This window comes from Schistocerca nitens, chromosome 2 (assembly GCF_023898315.1).
Source record: "Schistocerca nitens isolate TAMUIC-IGC-003100 chromosome 2, iqSchNite1.1, whole genome shotgun sequence".
In the NCBI taxonomy this organism is placed as follows: Eukaryota; Metazoa; Arthropoda; class Insecta; order Orthoptera; family Acrididae; genus Schistocerca; species Schistocerca nitens.
This window is the reverse complement of record NC_064615.1, coordinates 230516362-230525803: the sequence shown is the minus strand read 5'-3', so window position 1 is coordinate 230525803 and position 9442 is coordinate 230516362. Positions and strand designations below refer to the sequence as shown.

The following is a 9442-nucleotide window of genomic DNA, read 5'->3' as shown; positions in this document are numbered from 1 at the left end:
ACTACACGAAAAATCAGCAGTACGAGTTCCCCTCCACAACCTACTCTAACACTTTTCCCTTTCGCTCCACATCTTTCCCTATCCCATTTCCCCCTTCATATTTTGGGCTTAACCACACAACTTACTACTCCCCCTCTACCCGTCTACTAAACATACACTCCTTCTTTACCAGTACCACCCATCAGTCGCTCATCGTAGCACCCGCAGCCTTCTACCCTACGAAACGTCTGAATTTTTCTCCTCTACCAAGAGGAATGGTTCTTTCAACTTAAAGTGACAGTGCAGTGCTTCATTTCTAAGGCCAGTGTTTTGTATTGTTTTATATGTTTTAAATATATTCTTACTGTTTGCTTTGTACCTATTGGTATTCCTGTTTTAAATTAACAACGAAGAAATCAAGATTTTTGTACAAAAAAGTTCCATCAATTCGTCTTTACGACTTTAAAAATCCTTTTAAAATCCCCCGTCCATCTCTCACCTTTTACTTTATTGCTCCTTTCCTCCTGATGTACGTTAGATGTATTTTGGCTGAAGGGCAAGTTGTACAACCAACTTGCTCTTCAGCTCATCTCTCGCGAGCGAAATATTACTAGAGAAAGAAAAAAGCCCGGGTAGGACCGCTATAATTTATAGTCTGTCTGTGTGAGTAAGTTAATCTCAAAGTTAATCTCCGAAACTACTGTAATGATGATAAAGGTTTCGCTAACAGGCTGATACACGAGGAAGTTACCCGCAGATAATTTATTACCACTATGGCGTCCTCCTGTACATACTGCTACCTAAGTGACGCAGTTTCGACTAGTAAGTAATTTTCAAGTAGATAAAGTACTGAAAGCACGAAACCCTCAGAATTACTTATTTTACTAACGTTCCTGTGTTTTCAGCACGCTAACCACTTGGTAATTACATCTGGAGTGCTCCAGGGAAGTGTAGTAGGTCCGCTGTTGTTTTCTATCTACATAAATGATCTTTTGGATAGGGTGGATAGCAATGTGCGGCTGTTTGCTGATGATGCTGTGGTGTACGGGAATGTGTCGTCGTTGAGTGACTGTAGGAGGATACAAGATGACTTGGACAGGATTTTTGATTGGTGTAAAGAATGGCAGCCTACTCTAAATATAGATAAATGTAAGTTATTGCAGATGAATAGGAAAAAGAATTCCGTAATGCTTGAATACTCCATTAGTAGTGTAGCGCTTGGCACAGTCACATCGATTAAATATTTGGGCGTAACATTGCAGAGCGATATGAAGTGGGACAAGCATGTAATGGCAGTTGTGGGGAAGGCGGATAGTCGTCTTCGGTTCATTGGGAGAATTTTGGGCAGATGTGGTTCATCTGTAAAGGAGACCGCTTATAAAACACTAATACGACCTATTCTTCCTTACTGCTCGAGTGTTTGGGTTCCCTATCAGGTCGGATTGAGGGAGGACATAGAAGCAATTCAGAGGCGGGCTGCTAGAATTGTTACTGGTAGGTTTGATCATCACGTGTTACGGAAATGCTTCAGCAACTCGGGTGGGAGTCTCTAGAGGAAAGGAGGCGTTCTTTTCGTGAATCGCTACTGAGGAAATTTAGAGAACCAGCATTTGAGACTGACTGCAGTACAGTTTTACTGCCGCCAACTTATATTTTGTGGAAAGACCACAAAGATACGATAAGAGAGATTAGGGCTCGTCCAGAGGCATATGGGCAGTCATTTTTCCCTCGTTCTGTTTGGGAAAGGAACAGGGAGAGAAGATGCTAGTTGTGGTACGAGGTACCTACCGCCACGCAGCGTATGGTGGATTGCGGAGTATGTATGTAGATGTAGATGTAGATAATGATAATGACTTATAATTGGTAAATGCAATTGTGGAAATTATAATAAATCACGGTTATACGACATTGTGACAAGGTATATGAAAAACCCTAGAGAGCAGAATTATTTATTTCACTAATGTTACTAACGACTTGATAATAACTTATAATTGGTAAATGCAATTGTGGAAATTATAATAAATCACGGTGATACGACACTGTGGCAAGATATACGAAACGACCCTAGAGATCAGAGTTCGAACAACGGTTGAGAACAAATCGAGAGAGGAATAACATGGCTTCAGACCAGGGAAATCAACCTTTGACTTCATATCTGCAGCTACGCAGCTCGAGGATTGCCACTACGAATTTAGGGAAGACCTTGCGATGGCCATTCTCGATACAGGAAAGGTATTTGATAGCGTCTATACTAGAAAGGTCTGGAAAGCAGTAGAAAAGAATGGAATGGGAAAGAGACAATAAGCAAAGTGGAGGAGATTACTGTGGAAGCCTGAGTGGTGTGAAAGTGGGAAATGAAACGACGGATTGGTTCCAGTTAACTAGTAGTGTGAAACAAGGCACTTCACTGTCAACTCTCTTCTTCATCGTGCCGGCCGGAATGGCCGAGCGGTTCTAGGCGCTACAGTCTGGAACCGCGCGACCGCTACGGTCGCAGGTTCGAATCCTGCCCCGCGCATGGGTGTGTGATGTCCTTAGGTTAGTTAGGTTTAAGTAGTTCTAAGTTTTAGGGGACTGATGACCTCAGAAGTTAAGTCCCATAGTGCTCAGAGCCATTTGAACCATTTCTTCATCGTGCTCTTAGATGAGACAACGACTAAGGTGCCAGCAAAAACTGGAGAAGACAGAATGAAAGCAGTAGTGTTTGCGGATGACTTGATGATCTGGGAGAACAGGGAGAAAAAGATCCAGGAACAGCTGGATGCTTGGGAAGAAACATTGAGATAGTTTGGAATGAAACGTAATGCCAACAAATGTGAAATTCTGGTTACAGATAGACAGAATGGCGCACCAACTAGCAAAATAAGAATTGGAGGTGAACAATTGAAGGAAGTGGAAAGTATCAAGTAACTGGGAAGTGTGATAGAGGAAAATGGAAGAAAGGTGAAAGATATCAGTGAATGTGGCAGACACGCAGAAGCATTCCTGCGTAGTGTCAGGAGCCTGATTTGGAACAAAGACGTCCTACAAGGAAGCAAAGAAGCAGTATATCTAAGTTACTACATCCCAGTGCTGACCGACGCATCTTCAACACGGGTAATGAAGAAAAGAGATGTAACCAGACTACAGGAATATGAAATGAAATTCCTCACAAACATAATGATAGATTATGAGTAACAAGAAGAGATAGAATGTAGAATGAAAGTGTAAAGGAAATATTAAAATAGGAACCCATGCAGAGCAGGATAGAAAAATCAAGGATAAGATGGTATGAGCACGTGAAGGGAACGGGAAACAAGAGGTTTCCCACGAATATACACGAAATTGAAATGTGAAGGAAAGGAGCAAGAGGAAGGCCAAGGTATAGATGGGTGAAAGGTGTAGAGGAGTGTGTTTAAAAATAGGCGAGGATTGCAGCAGCATGAACACAGCAAGATGACACAGGAAGATGGTTGGAAAACAGGACTAGATGGCGAGGCTCATGTTCCAAACATGTTCAAGATGATTATGATGATAATAAATAGTACAGCCGATCACTTCTTGAAATTATACATAGCTCTCTATCTCATTTCAGAAGATCTATGTTTACTCCTAATATGGGTCAGAACGGCAGTGTTGTTGTGGTCATTAGCACTGGGATATGTTCGTACTGTAGTTTTATTTACTTTTTGAGTTCATGAAAGCTGTTCGGAACACACTTCCTTCCGCGATTAACGAGAAACCGGGCCCCAAGAAGGGGTCATTATTCTTTCGCGCACAACCTGTGTCACGAGTGGTGCGGAGAGAGATTTCAGGTATCGGCGCTGCGATTAACATCTGAGCGTGGTGTTCCAGCTCCGCGCCCAACCGGCGTCGGTGCAGTAGCAACGAGCAAAGCCTCCTGGCGAAAAACGCCGCGAACTCGTTCGGTGTTCGGTGCCAAGCAAGCGGTTGCGGGCGGGGAGGCAGAGCTGCGCGCGCACCTCCTTCCCCCTCCACCCGCCCCTCCCCTCTTCTCGTGTGACTAACCCATGCTGCTGGACCAGACGCGGCGGCAACCAGGCCTCAGTCGAGCTTCGCTGACTGAGCTGAACGGTCGGTACTGCGCACTGTCGCTACTGCGCATGCGCCGGCGAGCAACACGTTACTTGCCGAAGGCGAGCACGCGCGGGTGAGGCACTGTCGTCCGTGACCCAGTGTGGAAGCGAGGTCGTTTGCCAGTATTCCCTGAGCGACGCGACGAAAGCGAAACGCCGTTTCCTCCCTCCTCACCCCTCCCCCTACACTGGCGACCATGTGCTCGCAAGGACGCGGCAACTTGCCAAGCGGACCGTGATGAGCTGAGTGTGTGTACGAGAGGCCAGAAGGCGGCAGTCAGCTGTTTCCCGTCGTTCCACGCGCGCCACCTGCCTCTGGCTAGTATGTGCAATCAACAGGCGGCTATGTTGTGACGTGACACGCGGCCACCGGGCCCCTATTCTTCAGCGCTGCTGATCACGGGACTGTGTTATCAGTTATCAGTATAGCGCGCCGCGGCGTCCAGTGGTTGCTGTGCTACCGGCACCTTGAACAAGTGCTTCCCGCCGACCGCCAAGTGGTCGTGAGCGCGCTTTGTTGTCGGTCCCGTTCTCGCGGCCGCCTCTGGGATATCGACCCGACCGAGGGCGGCGTCGGCCGGCTTTCCTCGCAAGACCACGTGCTCTACTCACACGCACAGGTGCGTAGTAACTGTTACGCACCGGTCGCTTGTCGCTGCACGCACTTCGCTTCCCTTTCCTACGCAGCGGACGAGTGTCATTTTCCTTTGCATGGCTTTCGGAAAATGCTGCCACTTTGCTTGCGTTCTACGTTTTGCCAGTGACTACTGCTACATCTTTTGGTTTCTGTTTATCCATCTACGCCGCAAGACAGTATGTCCGAGTTCAGCATATTTATATCGGCAGACATGTAGGCAGTGAGAACTACGCTACGAATCGAGAAATTTCTGTCCTCAGGGAAGACACGCGTATCTTCTTCCCTCCACTAAACGGCACAGCATACGAAACTTTCGGATACTTAGCATTTGCGTGCAGCTGTAAACACGTCTTAAGACGTGGTGCTACTCTGTTACATAACGAAGTTGTTGTTGTTGTGGTCTCAGTCCATGGACTGGTTTCATGTAGCTCTCCATGCTACTCTATCCTGTGCAAGCTTCTTCATCTCCCAGTACCTGCTGCAAACTGCATCCTTTTGAATGTGCTTTGTGTATTCATCTCTTAGTCTCCCTCTACGATTTTTACCTTCCACGCTGCCCTCCAATACTAAATTGGTGATCCCTTGATGCCTCAGAACGTGTCCTACCAACCGATCCCTTCTTCAAATCAAGTTGTGCCACAAATTTCTCTTCTGCCAAATTTTATTCAATACCTCCTCGTTAGTTATTTGATCTAGCCATCTAATCTTCGGCATTCTTGTGTAGCACCACATTTCGAATGTTATTGCTTCATGAGCAATTTCATTATAAGAAACACGAACGAAAATGAGAGATTAAGGACGATATATCGTCACTGCAACGAGGAAAATGTCTTGAGATATTAGATATCAAGGTCCTATTTAAATATAATGTTTGTATGTGACAAAGAGTATGCCAATTCTAAATAAAACACGCAGCAAAAAAAAAACAGTTTTTTACCCAAATTTTCTGAAAATTAATGGACTTCATCACTGGTTCTTGGTTGAATATTTTAGATGTCATGAATGAAGAAACACAGAACGCTGGCGTAATATTCTACAATATTCATTATTTTACGAACCATTTTTCAGCTGTTACGCCATCGCAACAGGTGAGAGCCAGTTTTTAAAATACACCAGTATCGTGTATTTCTTTCATTCATAACAAATTTTGTGAACTAGGAAACACGCCGTTTGAAAACAGTCTGTTACGAGCGTTGTTGTGAAATGGTTTTCTTTAAAGAAATTGACTCGTTTTTAAGGTTTGTCACGATTTTGCCCACACTCTAAGCTTGACAACTGAGCTACAATAACCTGAACCAGTATCGTCTCTTTATTTGTATATTCTTCACAATTTGTATTCATAAAAAATTAATCAACAGCTGACAACATCTCGTTTCCGGATTAACTTGCAAATCCAGAGTGGTGGCGTAATTTCTGTTGAATAAACTGTGGTGAACTGGTGTCACTGCCCGTTCTAGTAAGCTTGCGCAACGTAAGGGTATTTCGGGAGCTAGAGGTTACCGCTCTTGTGAGACTTTTCATTAGTCGTATATCTCTTCGGCTCATTTTCGCTGACCAGGTTACTGCCGCTGAGTTTCACACGGAACCTGGGGCCAAATTTATGGTCATTGCGCCTAAAGTTACGCCGCCGTGCGGAGAGATAATTCAGCGGCGGCGGGAGCGACCCCTGGCAACGCGTGCGGAGGTGACGCAGCTCGTGTGCCAAACGGGTTCCTCTCGCCACGGCCGGCGCAGTCGCTTCCCGAATGAGGCAGGCCTCGTCACTCGAGCCTGTTTGTACCACGTGACGCCTCCCCCCTCGCCCCGGCGCCCGGAACAGACCAATCAGCTGCTTCGCGCCGTAATTCACTTTCTAAAACGCGCCGGCTGTAGGCTCCTCGTGAGTGCGCTTAGGCAGCATCCTCCGTAAACACTTTTGGCTCTCATTAATGTCGGCTAAGGCGAGCCGCGCCGAAAGCGTTATTAGGAGAGTACAAGGCGAATGCACTGCGATACACCGCTGGTGCCGTAACCACAAGAAAGGATGGAAGGAGCGAGGAAAGGAAGCGGCAGACTTGCCAGGGATCATTTAAGAGGCCAGCGCGAGGAACAATTTACACGCTCGGCAAAACACTTGTTAATAACTGTGCAACGGAACAGAAGTTATTTCCTCGAGCAACTCCTTACAGTCCTTGTGCGAAGCTATCAGCAAAAAGGCAATATTCAAGTAATTTCCCTGTCTGCGAAACTGGATGCTTTGTTATTAAAGCAATCTGGTAAATCTCGACCCAATCTTCTGTCGCCTATAGAAAGTAATTTATTGGGTTTCTGCGTAAGTTCGTAGAGCTATTGTTTTTCATGTCGGTATTCCAGTTGCTATGTGTTTATTTATCGATTGTCATTTTTATTTGTAGTTCACTGTTGCTGTTTCAGTTTACATCTTGTCATTTTGTCATTTGGAGATTGTGAGTGGAGCCGTGAGCGTTAGAAAATATGGGGCCAAGTGGAGAAATTGGCTCATTTCCGACATATTCTTCTGTTTGTGTTCAGTAGAGGAGTGACAACAGCGGAAGCAGCCAGAAGTATTTGAGCCGTGTATGGGGACAATGTCGTTGGACATAGCACGGCAACAAAACGGTTTCCTCGTTTTAAGGAGGATCGTCTTGACATTAATGACGTTCCACGTTCAGGAAGACCGCCGGGGTCTGATGAAGATCTTTTGGGCGGATTAATCTATAATGACCCATGCCAGCGTACTCGAGAAATGGCAGATGTGATTAACTGTGATCATTCTACTGTCATGCGACATTTGCATGCAATGGGAAAAGTTCAAGGATCTAGTGTATGGGTACACCATGCCACAAACACAAAAATCAAATCAGCGGATGACCAGATGTGCATCTCTGCTTGCTTGTCATCAATTGGATCGTGAACAACACCGACCATTGCTATCCTCGAACGTTACTGGTGATGTGAAGTGGTGTCTTCACGCTTACGTAGGAAAATAAAGGGAACGGCTCAGCCCAAAAAAAAGCAGCAACTCCCCGTACAAAAGATAATGTTATGCAACTGGTGGAACATCGACGGTGTGTGATGCTACGATTTGCTTCTCCGAGGTGTAACCGTCTCTGCTGACGTTTTTTGTCAACAACTGAGACGTCTTGCAGAGCAATCCAAGAACAACGACCAGGAAGACTGCGTGAAGAGACGCTGCTCCTCGATAACGCCGGCAAGCATTCTACTTGGCTGAGAAAAATCTCTGCACAGGAGTTGGGATGGGAAGTCATTGCGCACCCACCTCATTCACCTGATCTTGCGTCCCCAAATGGTTCGATGAGTTCTTCCCCTCAAAGCCAAGTGACTTCTACTGTCGCAGAATCGACAGGCTACGTCCGCAGCTCGTGGTCGTGCGGTAGCGTCCTCGCTTCCCAAGCCCGGGTTCCCGGGTTCGATTCCCGGTGGGGTCAGGGATTTTCTCTGCCTCGTGATGACTGGGTGTTGTGTGATAGGTTAGTTAGGTTTAAGTAGTTCTAAGTTCTAGGGGACTGATGACCATAGATGTTAAGTCCCATAGTGCTCAGAGCCATTTGAACCATTTGACAAGCTACCCCAGCGTTGGCGAACTGTTGTAAATAGGGAAGGGGAACATATTATTGATGACTAAAGCCTCTGTTAGGTCTATTACACTACTGGCCATTAACGTGTTGACATGACGAAAGTTTCCAACCGAGTTCTCATTCACAAACAGAAGTTGACCGACGTTGCCTGGTGAAACGTTGTTGTGATGCCTCGTGTAAGGAGGAGAAATGCTTACCATCACGTTTCCGACTATGATAGAGGTGTGTCCGCAGCTCGTGGTCGTGCGGTAGCGTTCTCGCTTCCCGCGCCCAGGTTCCCGGGTTCGATTCCCGGCGGGGCCAGGGATTTTCTCTGCCTCGTGATGACTGGGTGTTGTGTGATGTCCTTAGTTACGTTTAAGTAGTTCTAAGTTCTAGGGGACTGATGACCATAGAAGTTAAGTCCCACAGTTCTCAGAGCCATTTGAACCATTTTTTGATAGAGGTCGGATTGTAGCCTATCGCGATTGCGGTTTATCGTACCGCGACATTGCTGCTCGCGTTGCTTGAGATCCAATGACTGTTAGCAGAATATGGTATCGGTGGCTTCAGGAGGGTAATACGGACCGCCGTGCTGGATCCCAACGGCCTCGTATCACTAGCAGTCGAGATGACAGGCATCTGATCCGCATGGCTGTAACGGATCGTGCAGCCACGTCTCGATCCCTGAGTCAACAGATAAGGACGTTTGCAAGACAACAACCATCTGCACGAACAGTTCGACGACGTTTGCAGCAGTACGGACTATCAGCTCGGAGACCATGGCTGCGGTTATCCTTGACGCTGCATCACAGACAGGTGCGCCTGCGATGGTGTACTCAGCGACGAACCTGGGTGCACGAATGGCAAAACGTCATTTTTTTCTGTTTACAGCATTTGTGTTTGGCGACATCGCGGTGAACGCACATTGGAAGCTTGTATTTGTCATCGCCATACTGGCGTATCACCCGGCGTGATGGTATGGGGTGCCATTGGTTACACGTCTCGGTGAAGTTTTACGAGAGTGTTCAATAAGTACCGCAACACACATTTTTTTCTCGGCCAATTTCGGTTGGAAAAATGCTGAATTTGTTTTGGGATATCGTGGAATATTTCCGCTTCACGAATATTTCCGCTTCAGCCTCTACAGTTTCATGAACTTACTATAGATGGCG

General features: G+C 46.3%; 1 protein-coding gene across 1 annotated transcript in view; it reads left to right on the top strand.

The window, feature by feature from the left end:
• Positions 1-4023: 4023 nt before the first annotated feature.
• Positions 4024-9442, top strand: part of LOC126234941 (extracellular serine/threonine protein CG31145-like) — an 867160-nt gene continuing 861741 nt past the window's right edge. The window contains exon 1 of the mRNA XM_049943680.1: positions 4024-4675. The gene's annotated coding sequence lies outside the window, so the exon portion shown is untranslated. The remainder of the gene's footprint in view (positions 4676-9442) is intronic.